Source organism: Chlamydotis macqueenii, chromosome 2 (genome assembly GCF_036417535.1).
Source record: "Chlamydotis macqueenii isolate bChlMac1 chromosome 2, bChlMac1.mat, whole genome shotgun sequence".
NCBI lineage: Eukaryota > Metazoa > Chordata > Aves > Otidiformes > Otididae > Chlamydotis > Chlamydotis macqueenii.
The window spans coordinates 51,992,278-52,005,711 of record NC_141557.1 but is presented as its reverse complement, the minus strand read 5'-3'; the positions used below and the strand labels follow the sequence as shown (position 1 = coordinate 52,005,711).

Below are 13,434 nucleotides of genomic sequence, written 5' to 3'. Positions count from 1 at the left end.
AGAATGCACTTACTTAATTTGGCATTCAAGCAACAGAAAGCTTGGCCCTCTGTCTTTGAAAAAGTTGCCATGGTTTCTCTAAATTGATGTTGTTATTATTACTATTTCCTGAATTTCATGTACTATTTAAAAATTGGCACCTCCAGTCTCCTCTCATTATACTGAGACATTTTATCATTGTTAATGAATGTAGTATAGGTGCTATTCTTAGGCAACCTTAGGAAACAGCAAGGGTTTTGATCCAAGGATGGCTTGGACCAGTCCTCCTTACTTTGCCAAATCTGATGAGACCATACTGCGAAGTCTACAGTGTGTTTGGGAAACGAGGTTTTATTGTATTGATTTTGTTACTTTATTCATTTTAAAGGATAGACCAGCTCCACAGCATCTTGGAAGTGTTAGAGAATATATGAAAAAGCTGGTCTATAACAGATGGTATTCCGATTCATTATGAATTGCAAGCATTCAATAATTAATAGTTACTTCAAGTGCCCACAATATATTATAATCATGGTTGGATTCAATTACAAGAGACATAAAGCGGATTATTGTACTTTTTCTTCCCCTGATGGTATAATGAAGTGGAGGCAGTTGGGATCCATAAATACTGGAGAACAATCAAGTTGCTACATATATAACAGGAACTGTTTTTTTTCCAGCTGTCTGGATGTGTAGTGTCTTCCTTCTGCTTGAGCACGGACTGTAACTAGGAACTGGTGAGCTTGGTTAACATGGTGTGATTGCTTCTGATCCAGTAAAAACAAGGAGAGTTTCTCTTGGCAGCACTTTTGAGTGCCATGTTCCAGCATTAACTAGATATTTAATGGTGGTACAACACTTATCTTTCATCGTGACGCTGGACAACTGCTTTGCAGGCTTCAGGGTGCAAGTCCCAAAATCAGTCAGGAGGTTGGTGACTTGTGAGAGGAATGTTTTGCCTGTTGCCTGGGCAACAGTATTTCACCTGCAAGGACTTGCCCCTTCTGACAGGACCAGAAGGCCTGGGAGGAGGAAGAGAAGACCCAAAGAGCTGGAGAGTTCACATTAACTCTTTGATTCTCAGCAGGATTGTGTCCTAGAGCTCCCATGGCATCTAGAAATGTGTTCTCCTGGGAAGGAGAATCCTGGCTCACCTAGGTAAGACTGTGCCTTCAGGATTAGTACATTTGGGTGCTTAGTGGTCAGGCAGCAGGGTTGGATGGCATGATAACAACCAGCTTGACATTAGTAAAAGAAGACTGAAAATGAATGTTTCTGTGGCCAAACAACTAGAGAAGAATATGGACAATATGACTGGCCTTTCAGGATAGCTGATGGTTTATCATTGCTGTGTCAGTTGTACCTATCTAGTCCCACACCACTGCAATTCAAGAGACTGAGAGTCACAAGAAAGCAAGGTTGGAGCAGAAGTGGATAACACTTCCTCACTGCAGGCAAGCAGGACTGGGGAAGGGTGGTCTTCTCTTTAAGTGCTTCAGGTGAGGTTGGCAAAAACAAGGTGGAAGAGAGTTGTGGATGTGGTACACACAGTGTATTAAGAATTGATTTTTTTTTTCTATTTTTGTCTTTTTTTTTTTAACAAAGTAATTCCACATTTAGCATTTATTAGCTCATCTCATGGGAAGAGGAGTCCTTCCTTTGCTTTTAGTCATCCTTCTCACCATCCACATTTTTGTAGATAGCAGTCACTCTTGCAATCATGTCATTGATTTCTTGTCCTTTTTGCTTCTTTTTTTTTTTTCTACCAGATCCCATTGACCATAAATTGATGATTTTGCCCACCAGCCACTTTGCAGATGTGTTTTAAAATCCTGAAAGAAGGAAAACTTGGAGTGAAATGAGTGTTTGGGTTAAACCTTTGAAATACAATGTAGCTATTCTTCCCTGGGATGAATAACATTGCTTTCAGCATCAGGAAAATAATGAATGGAAAACCAAATGTGCTCTAAAGAGGTTGAAGCTTTTTTTTAAAGGGCTACTGCCCAAGTATGTCATCCAACAGAGGAAAGTTGGTAGCTGCATTGTTTTTTGTACGACAGCTACCCAGACGGTGATGTGATACCTTTTATGGGGCTAACCAAAGTTAAAATTAGAACTGAGCAAATAAATCCCAATGAGTAACATTTAACCTTTCTTGCTTCTCATTAAGATCAACTTTTTCAAACTTGGCCACTGATTTTTGGCTTCCAGTTTACAGCATGCTGAGAGAGGACCTGATTGCTAAGCCTGGTGAGCTTCCTACCTTCAGCTTGACAATTTTGATCACACTAAAACTAAAAGGCACAAAAATACAGTGTGTTCCGACTTGTTCAGGATTATTATCTCTGTCATTTGGAGATATCCAGTAGACAAATCTGAACCCTGAGTGTTTAGCTGCTAGGTTTCTTAGTTCTCAAATGAATGGACATCCCTCTGTGGCTAAGCTAGGAGGTGAGTTCGGGCATTTACCTCTATATTTGTTTATTTGGGTTGCTATAGTAGAGTTGGTGAAGGCTTTGTGATAACACTTATGGAAACCACTATGCACTGTGACTTTCTGCATAGAGGCTTGTTACCAAATCACTTCCATGTTGACTTCTGACTGAAATTAATTTCTCTTTCTCCCACTCTCTCTGCTTATTGCCTTCCTACTATAAATTTGTAGCTGCTTTCACAGGCACCAAGTTTAAAGACAAATTATTTCTCCTCCATATCACTTTTACCTCTGTCAATAGCTACCTTTCCTTCAAAACCAGCCATGCAGTGCTGCAAGTGAAGTGCACGGCAAAGCAGAGGTAAACAGATCAAACCGCCTGTAAATAGCGAAGTTGTATAACTCTCACTGATTCAGCATCCAGCGGGTGTGGCGAAGCAGCTTCCAAAACGGTAAACTTACTCACCATAGTGGCCAGAAGACATTTTTGTTCAGAAAAAAAAAAAAAAGAAACAAAAAAAAAACCAAAAAAAAAAACCAGCCAGAGGGTATAAGCAAAAGGAGCACCCGTCTCCTTCTCAATTTCTTGTACCTACTTTATTGTTACTTGGGGCTAAACTGTTAGTCACGTGGCTTCTGTGGTGAGAAGATCATGGGTTTGACTCTCATCTAGGATGAACTGAAACCGGGGTTGGCAAGGTTCTGACAGTGTGCCTGGGCAGCCCCAGAGCCATGCACTAGCCCTTTTCCTCCTCTCCCCACACATGTGCAGGCTCCCATGCGCAGGGATGCTCAGTTTTACTTCCAAGGGTAAATCTCCTACTCCAGCACCTGACTCCAACAGAGGCTGTATCTGCAGCTGGGTTCATAGAATTCATAGAATTCATAGAATCACATGGTTGGATGGGACCTATAAGATCATCTAGTCCAACCGTCTTCCCACTACCATTGCTGCCACAGCTACTAAACCATATCTTGTAGCTTCTCATCAAGCCGCCTCTTGAACACTGCCAGGGACGGAGACTCCACCACCTCCCTGGGCAGGCCATTCCAGTGCCTGACCACTCTTTGGGAGAAAAAGTTTTTCCTCATGTCCAATCTAAACCTCCTCTGGTACAACTTGTGGCCATTTCCTCGGGTCCTGCTTGTTGCCTGGGAGAAGAGGCCAAACCCCTGCTCATCACAACCTGCCTTCAGGAAGCTATAGAGTGCAATGAGATCTCCCCTGAGCCTCCTCTTCTCCAGACTAAACAATCTCAACTCTCTCAGCCGCTCCTCGTAAGACTTGTGCTCCAGACCCCTCACCAGCTTTGTTGCCCTTCTCTGGACACGTTCCAGGGCTTCAATGTCTTTCTTGTAGTGAGGGGCCCAAAACTGAACACAATACTCAAGGTGCGGCCTCACCAGCGCCAAATACAGGGGGATGATTACCTCCCTGATCCTGCTGGCCACACTATTTCTAATGCAGGCCAGGATGCTGTTGGCCCTCTTGGCCACCTGGGCACACTGTCGGCTCATGTTCAGCTGAGCATCAACCAACACCCCCAGGTCCCTTTCCTCTTCACAGTGTGCCAGCATCCCTCAAGACTTTCCACAGATTCCCCTGACTCGGTGCCTCCACCTGGCGCCCATCAGAGGTGTCATCTGGCTTACCTTTTATGTATTTTCCACTCTTTGTAAGCTATAGCACCAAGTGGTGCTCAGAAGATACTCATAAACAATGTTTTCCTGCCTCTCCCTACAGGCTCTCATGTCTCTTTTCACTTTCACTGTGTGCCCATGGGGATATTTTGGAGTTAATGTACCACACTGTCTCTGCTAGGCTTGGCTCAGTCCCTGTCCTTTCCCTCTCTAAGGCCCACATTTATCAAAGCTAACTGATAATTTGGATTGTGCTCATTGTACTCATTTTTTAGGTACCCCAATTAAACTCAAGGCCCGTAGCTCAGTCTGGGAACCCAGAAAGTGAGACTCCAGATTTGGAGAATTTGGTTGCAGGTGAATAGAGCTATTGTTTGGCTGCTCCCGTGCTAATACCTTTGCGGTGTGACTGGATCTTGCTAGCTGGGAAAAAAAAAATACTTAGTTTGCATTACACCTCTTCTAGGAGAAAACAAGTGTAGCTTTCAGAGCCATCTTTTCTTCCTTGTTTCTTCTAGTTTGCATCATGTAAATTCAAACTGTCTTGTCTTAATCCTTTTCTGCGCTTGGGCCAGCAGCCGAAAGCCTGCAAAAGTACGTGGGTTTTATCCTCTGTGCGCTCTGCAGAAACAGCTTTATAAACCACAGAGACTATTTTAAAATAAATAGCCATTTTTTTAAATCCTATCATTACAAAGCCAAGGCTTGATTGTTGTCCTCCGAGTGGCTCATAGCAGTGAAATTTCTGCATTTTGGGAATGGTGCTGTCTATTCATCCAGTTGGAGTGGGTCCAAAAGCAAAGCGTGGAACTGTTGTGAGCGCTGGCTAGTGCTCACAATGTTACTTTCTCTAATAGATGGCCTGTATTGTCGTTTTGTGGAATGCTTAGATGTCAATTCATCATCATTTGGAGTGCGGGGTTGACTTTTTGTTTTTAAATAAAGACGCACAGAAATTATCTTTAACAAGTCCGGTTGCTTTCATTACTCCTGGCTCAACAGAACTGAAATCAGCTCTGCTGTGGAGTGGTGAAAACCCCCAGTTCTGTGATTTATTATTTGATATTTCTCTTTTTTTTTTTTAGTGTGAAAGTTTATTAAGGTAAAGACATGCTTTAAAACAAGTCCATCTAAGAAAGTAATTGTGAAAGTTAAGAAGTACTCCTGGGTAAAGGTTCGAGTCTCCATCCTGCAGGTGCTCCACGCCATGCACGTCCCCCTCCATCCAAGCAATGCCAATGGGCAGCCAAGTTGTAGAATCATAGAATCTTTAAGGCTGGAAAAGACCTCCAAGATAATCAAGTCCAGCAAGTCTCGCAGCCTGGTCTCATGCCACCAGGGCGGCTGCCTTGGTGTAGTCTGTAAGTACTGTGGCAGTCTCATGCTTTTTCTTTGAACGTTTCCAATTTTATTTTTGGGTTGATTTCTGTCTGGCTTCCACAAAACCACTGCCTCCCCAGCAAAGCCTGGGAGACTCTAGACACTAACAGCTGCTTAGCTGAGTTTGTGGATTAATTTAGGTCTGGCACCAGTTTGAATGCAAGGGCTAACTAGATGAGTTGCAATGGAGTGGGTTGTCCTTGGCTATTTCTGAGGTCACGATCACATCATCCCCCAGGCCAGAGGTGTGACTGCTTGTGTGCACAGCACTCAGTGCTGCCACTTTTGGAGGCCTAGGGACCCAAATTCCTCCTCCTTGGGGGCCCCAGGAGATGCAGCCCTCTTGGAGAAGAGACTGTATTGGGTAACCCAGCACAGAATGAACCTGAACACAGGGGCACCCTGACGCTGTAGTTACTCTGCTTTTGAATTGAGTTATCCTGGCTTCCTCTGGGGACCTGCTGCAGCAAGAGCTTACAGGAGGCCTTCCTGCCCATGGTGTAATTATTCTTATTGACCTTATCAGGGCTACTCTGATGTGTGAATGTTTCCTGTGGAAGGGTCTAAATTACGTGGTCCGTTACCACAGTGAGCAGTTTCCAAAGTACTTCCAGCACCGTAATGTTCTTTTTGTTTAATAATAGCTATCTTATTTGTTATCCGATTTCTGTGCCAATATGGACTAGACAAAAGCCATACCAACTGCTTAAATTTGATCAAAACTTGACAATATGAAAGCCAATTTGAATTTTAAGCAACTTGGTAAAGGGGTAGTTCCGTGCCGTTTTTCAGACTAGCTTCATTAAAACCCCAAATTCCCAAAGCCACAAATTCCGTTCTGAAAATAGCTCATCGCCAACCAGCTTCTCACAAGACATAATTCTGTATGTCCAAATACCTGCCAGCCAACACCTTGAGACTTCAGAGTCTACATTTAAAGATACCTAAAATAAATAGCGTACACCACATGTAAATACATATTTAAAATTCTGTGAAGCCTTAAAACTGTTGATTAATTGTTTTCTTTGGTCACAAGTAATTCAGCTGACTCTCTTGGGTTTAATCTGCTAATATATACAAGCCACGTGGTGGATACTTTCCCAAAGTAAATACTGTTCCCTGTCTCTGTTCACCTCCTGCTTCTAAATGGTGTCTTTAGAGGGATGCTACTGTCAGAGAACTTGGGGATTTGGCACAAACCCCCTGCAGATCTGTGTAATGACACCGAAAGCCCGCCTCTGGCACATTTAATGATGTTCTCATCTCCCCCCAAAAAGCCATAGATAGCAGAGAGGCAGGTAGATGAATTGTGCTGCCTCCTGGAAGCACATTTTTAATTTTGCCCAAGTGGCTGTGTGTTTTCTTTTTGGTGAAGGTCCGAGATTAATTTGACCTGGGTGAATCAGTAGCAAGCTGAAACGGGTTTTTAACAAATTTCTACTTCATTGTTGCTTATGTAATTGCTTATTTCTGGTTTTTTTTTTTTTTTTTTTTTTTCTGTACTCTTGTCTACTTTTGGGTTTAAGCACTCACAGAATATCCAGGGTTTAATTAGATTGGTGGGCAGTTCAATAGAACTATTAAATCTCGTAGTATTGCTTCTTTAATAATAGCTATATTACTCATTATGAAACTGCATAACTAGCAGGAGTTTCAACAGATCAGTGCAGGATTACCCTGATTTGCTCACTTATCCTGAACGTATGCTGATGGTTGGAGGTGAAAAAGGCTGCTTTTGATTGTCAGTTCATTGCTCTCTCTACGTGTGGTACTGTCAATCAGTAGGACAGATCAGCTATTAATGCTTAATTGAGTGTGCTTCACTTAAATCAGAAGCTAAGAAGAAATAATAGGGAGGATTTCTTACCTACACTAGCTGCAATGTTGCATAGCCGATTTTCTTGAGAAAAAAAAAAGTAATCAGTAAATTGCTTAAGCTTAGTATCTGGATAATAACAGTAAATAGTGGTTCTTTCTAAAACTCTAATTTGTTTTGTTTCTGGATGAAACAAGGTTGAACTAATTGCAGGGACAGTAAAAGTGGATGTCCTGTATGGCCAAAGCCAGACGAGCAAAAAAGTCCCTTTCCGAGACCAAAATGAGAGAGCCTTTCGCTCTTGCAGGAGCAAGACACAAGAGGGATTAGGTTGCTCTGACCAGATCTGCGGGTTCAGGTCAGCAGTGTGAGCAGCCCCAGCTCAGCCCCACTCCACAGCTGCGGGGCTCTGCACTCCCGACAGTGCCGCCTGCCAGCCGCTGCACTGCATGGCAGCTGCGCTCTCTCTTTTTTCACCTACCATCCTTGACAAGCTGTAACTTTTTATGACAGGTGACTTAAAATTAATGGCCCTTCATCTCCTCTCGCTCACCTGAGCGTGAATGAGGGCACCCGTGTGAAGGAGAGGAGGCTCCAACCTGATGTATTTCGTTCCTCAAAACTCACCTCTGAGTTTTAAGCCTTTCGTTGTCATTCAAGAAAAAAAAAAATTGTGAGAGAAATTCTGCTGTAAAATAAGACCAGGAGCAAGAGAAATGAGTTCATGGGGTAGAGCCTCAGTAGGCTGAAGTGATGATCTTGCGGGATGTGTGCCGAGGGAAACCTGTCTTTTAGCAAAAACGTGAGCCTTTGCCTTTCTATGCTGGGTAGAGCTTTTGAACTAGATTCTGGCTGGAGGGAAAAACCTTCTGTCAAAATAAGCATGTCTTTTTTTGGGAGGGGGAAAGAAGGGGGTGGGACTGAGAATTTCTGGGCATGCAGAGCAGCTGTCTGTAGCATAGAGAGGGTCCAGCCTCATCTGCAATCACCAGTCTTCCATTTTATAAAATGTTTCTTGAGTACTCCTCGTTTATTGTATTTATTAGGTAGGACAGCAGCCGGACAAAATGCAAGTTTTGGTTTGTCTTACAAATTGAAAACAAACAAGTATGTCATATATGTCACTCTTCATGTGATTTCATTGGCTCTTATCCTTTATTAGGCACAGCAGATGTTCAAGGGTAAACCTAACACAAAAACACCGTAGGTCACTCAGAATAATTTTTATTATCTCTGGAAGACAAACTATTTACAGCAGCGAAGTAACACAAAGGGATACGAGCATGTGTCCCTTCATTCTGTTTGCCTAGCCTATGGCCTCTTGAATAGCTTCTGCTGGGAATCCCATAGTTAAGGCGGCATCAGCATTTCTGTTATAATTTACTTATTTTAAATTTTTTTAGTATATTTGATATGGACTACTACAGCACTCTGTCTCCATATTGGAGTGATATTTTGTGCTGCGTACAAGTATTTTTTCAGTTTGAGGTACTGGTGGCATTTATATCCAGTGTAGTTTACGCTCTGTTCATTTGGTTTGCATTCGTGCGAACACAGATGCTGAGGATCATTTTGTTGAAGACTTTTGCAATGAGAAGCTCCCTTTTGTGAGGCTAACTTTTTTTAGTTCTTAGAAAATATAACTTAAACAATAGAAGTATGCAAGCTTGACTGTGCCAGGACATTCTATGTTGATAAACTTTACTCATTATCTTTATCTTGCCACAAATAAATTAAACGCTTTGCATGTTCCAGGGGTTTATGGAAAACTGTCAAAATGATGAGTTGTTTGATAAAATTTATAAACATTTATTCAAGAAAGTTTCACTGTAACTTTTAGATACTTTCTTGTACTTTCCTTTTATTTAAAGACTTTGACCATATGCCTTTTTAAATCCTGTTACAGTTTTAAAACCTCTTATTGTGATCTCCAGGCCTAATTTATATTCATTTAGTTTTCTGACTATTTTGCAGGAGGGGAGCTTTGGTATACCCAGGTCAGTCTCAAGGTTTGCATTACCTCCTGGAGGAGAAGTGACCATGCAATAAATACTGTTTCTTCACACTGGTAGATGCTCTTTAACTTTAAAACACAGTTAAGCACAGAAATGAATGAACAGGCGTAAGCATTTGAAAGGCTGTGGCCCAGCTCAGCAGGACCGAACTGCGCAGAACTGATCAACCACTGAAGGACCACTCTATTGTTATAGAGTAACTCCCACCCGTTCTCCTGCGTGACAGTGCGATGTCTCCGTCATGATCCTATGAGTTGCTACGGAGCTTCCCAATTGCTGTGTGCTGATACCCCATGATAATAAAACATTTTCCCAAATTACAGGTCTCTCCGCAAGAATTTGCAGGGTTGAAGCTTGTCAGACCCATGCTCTACCAACTACAGCAAATGCGTATGACCTTCTTTTTGACTCTGTAAGTTATTGGATGGGGGAGTTCTTTAGTAAAATGCTAATAACAATAGAAACGTGTAAGCTCAATCTGATATGCAAACCACCTTCAGTGCCTTGTGAACGCATAGTCATTTAGCAAAACAGAACTGGAAACAGTGCATTGTGCCAATTTACATAGCCTTCAATACGGTGTTTATCAGAGATGTATTTTCTTCTTTATTTTGAGTAGTCTCATAAATACAAAGAAACTGTGTTAAAGTAATGCATAGCAACATAAAAGTAATAAAAGCAGGGACACTCCCAGTGCCGACATAAACGCATTCCTATGTGGTGTGTTTAGCAAACGCTTTCTTGCATGGTAAGGGACCCTAAGGAAAACCTATGCCCAAGACCTAGAAGAGTGAATTTCCCAAACAAAAGAAAATACATGTGACTTCTAGTGATTCTGTGCCTTCCTCCACTTCTGGAAGAATTCTCTAGCCCAAGAAGAATGGGCCTTCTAGTGATTTTGACTTGCCAGTAAAACGGATCATCACAAAGGAAGATGTGAATGTGATCATTATCTTTTTCACTGTTACTATTGTTAACCATAAAGCTTTTTTTTTTTTTTTTTCCTTTTTAGGTGGATGCTGAGTTGAACGTTCATTATGACCAGCTAATGGCTGACATTGTTTTGTGGCTGGCTGCTGGGAAAGCATCACTGGAGAAGGAGCCGAATTACATACAAAGTAGTATTTGTGAACAGCTACTGCTCTGTCAAGCTGGATGAGCCCAGGCTGACCAATAAATAGAACTAACAAACGTATTCTTTCAATAACAACTGATACAATGTAATGCTCATACAAAAGAGGTAAGGGTTTTGATGACACGACTTCTGTTTTAACTGCTGGCATACAGCAAAGTCTCTGTGCGTACCCAACAGCAGTTGGGTTTTCAGTGTGACCCTCTGATTTTGCTAAAATTACCACAGCTTTGAATGTTGCTTGGGGGGGCGGGGGGGGGACACCAACCTAACTCTTGAAACAGGGATGCAAAAGGTAAAAAAACCCCTTCAAAATGTAGTTAATTCAGCATTACAACCAGAACGGATGCTGAGTTCTGATAAGGTAGACTTGGGAGATAGGATAAGGGAGAGGTAAAAAGCTGAGACAAATACCATACCTGTAGCACTGAGTGGGTGAAACTAAGGTGGGAGGATTAAGATGGCATATTTCCCTCCCAGGCTGGGTTTTACTTCATGAGAGATTTAAATGAGAGTGTGATCTTCCTCCATGACATGTCACCATTATCGATATCAGGAGGAAACAGATGTTGCTGCTAACAGCGAGCATCTCCCCTCTTCCCTGATGAGAGAGGAGATAGGGAAGTAAGGCATTGGGAGGCTCAGAGACAGCACCAGTCCTCTGCAGGCTCTTCTGCTGGGCAGTCAAACGGTCTGTGAGGTGTGGTGTAGGCATGGTACGGTGAGGCTGAGAGTCCCATTTCAGCAGGTTCAAGCAAGGCAGATGGGCAAATTCCTCCCTCCAACGCTGGTGCTACCGTGAAAGAGGCACGGACCCAGCGAGCTCAACCCATGGACAATATTTTCATGCCGCAGATGTTGTTTCAGAGGTAAGTTTTAGGCCTAATCAGTGTGTTGAAGGTGCTTCAGTGATGATCATACTTTGTTTTGTTGTTGTGTTTTTTGTTTTGGTTTGTTTTTTTTTTCCCCACAGGAAAAGTAAAACTGTGTAACAAATCTGTGTGTATTGCTCTGTAACTGCCCTGCCTCAGGTATGATTTCATTATGTATTCTTGTTAACTGAATGAGTTATGCCAGGGATTGAGCGTGAAGATCAGTTGCTGTTGCCTCTTGTCTTCATTTTATAAAGGAGATGAAACTTTTTGTATTTTCACAGTATTTTAGCAAGTTCCCTGCTGTTATTTGGATGCCTGAATTGTTATTTGATGTCCTCTGTGATTTGTATGTTTCTCACACTGGGTGATGTTAATACTTAATGAATTTTAGACTATCACGAAGAGAAGATTCAATGCACACAATGATATAAGTACTCTCCTGTGGTAGTTGTCACTTGAGAAATTATTATGGTAGTGGTAGTGTTTTGCTGTTTTGTTGTTGTTTTGGTTTTGGTTTGTTTTGTTTTTTGTTTTTGTTTTTTTTTTTTCCCTACAGTTGGTGCTTTAGGAGGGCTGTGGCTGCACTGGAATTAGAAAAGGAAAACATAGCCACTGATTACAGATAGAGAAGTAAGAAAAAGCCAGTTTGCCAAAAGATTAAGTACATCTTTCCAATGGAAAAAACATTCGGACATGTGAAGAATCTCCTCTGGAGTACTGTGTAGTAATATGTACCTCTACAGGCTCATCTATGTCTAAAATGGAGGGAATCGTGAAGGCAACGTTTCTAAGAAAAAAATATACCCAAGTTACAGGCTTTATATTTTTGTACTCAGTTTCTTATGTACTCTACACAATGTGGAGTGCATTTGGCATCCCACTTGTATTCTTTAGGGAATATAAAACCCTTTTAATGACATCTAAATTATCATATTTGCCTATGTGGCTTCAACCTGTACAGATTGAGGTTGGGAGACAATAAAAAAGTAGGCTTTCTTTTCTCAGAGAGAGGGATTTTGCTAGTGATGTCTACAAGTTTACCAGTATGAATTTTCCACAGTCCCTATCCTTGGTGCAATTTTAGGACTTTTTGCTTCCTACCCTACAGGTAGGTGACAAATTGTATTGGAACTGAGGTGTACATATCTTAATTTTCAGAACAAAGATGCAGGCTTTCAAAGGTCTTGGCTTTTGGGTTTTATTCTTAAAATAAACGTGCAAATCTAATTGTCCGGCACCTTACTGGGAAGTGAAACATTTAAAGCAGTCCTGTAAGTACCAGCCTGCCATGCACCTGATTTGCCACTACTGTCAGCTTTTTTTTTTGTAATAGCAGCTCACGTCCACCCACCGCAAAGAGAGAAAATAAGGACGTGTATAAATCTGAGCGGATTTTTCAGCTTGTTGTCAGACTAGTTTATTTCTGAAAGCGTTCCTTTTTTTTTTTTCAGATGAAACACCGTTTGAAGCAAAACGATTTGTAAAAGAGGGCTCGGGAAGATGTCACAGGAAAACCTCCTGCCACGCACCACGAGTGTCATCCCGTCCAGACCCACACGCACGCGTGTGCGCGAAAGCTCGGTTTCGGTGATGCCTATAGCTAATATTGCCCGTGTTTATACCTAGGATAGCAAAGCGTGGAGCTGCAAAGGGAAAGTGAGAGCCAGGGACCCGCACGGCGGGGAGAGCGAGGTCCCGGTGGCTGTCACCCTCCTGCTCCTGAAACCCGGCCGAGCCCCGGGCTGCCCCGACGGGGAGAAGCAACCCCGATGGGCTGGGCGAAGAGGGCCGGAGAAAAGCGGCCCCGGGAAGCGGCCGGCTCCGGCTGCGGGGAGTTTTGTGCTGCGGCTGCCGCGGGAGAGGGGGCAGCACCGGGGGCGGGAGGGGATCTCGGCGGCCCCGGCCGGGCGGGCAGCCGGGGAGCGGAGCTCCGCCGCGGCGCCCCCCCGCCGGCAGCCCCCGTTCCCCCCGCTCCCTCCCTCCTTCCCTGTCCCCGCTCAAAGCTGCCCGCAAGCACAAACGGCACCGACACCAGCCGGTCTGCGGGGACGGCGCCGCCGCTCTCTGCCCAGGTACCGGGGGTTCGCGCCGCACCGCACGGAGGATCCCACGCTTCCTCTCCTCCTTCTCCTCCTCTTTTACCTTTCCTTCCTTTTCTCTCC

The 13,434-nt window shown here is 43.2% G+C and overlaps 1 protein-coding gene across 1 annotated transcript in view; it reads left to right on the top strand.

The window, feature by feature from the left end:
• Nucleotides 1-12,735: 12,735 nt before the first annotated feature.
• The window catches only part of BMPER (BMP binding endothelial regulator), a 153,666-nt gene continuing 152,967 nt past the window's right edge, over nt 12,736-13,434 (top strand). The window contains exon 1 of the mRNA XM_086742977.1: nt 12,736-13,344. The gene's annotated coding sequence lies outside the window, so the exon portion shown is untranslated. The remainder of the gene's footprint in view (nt 13,345-13,434) is intronic.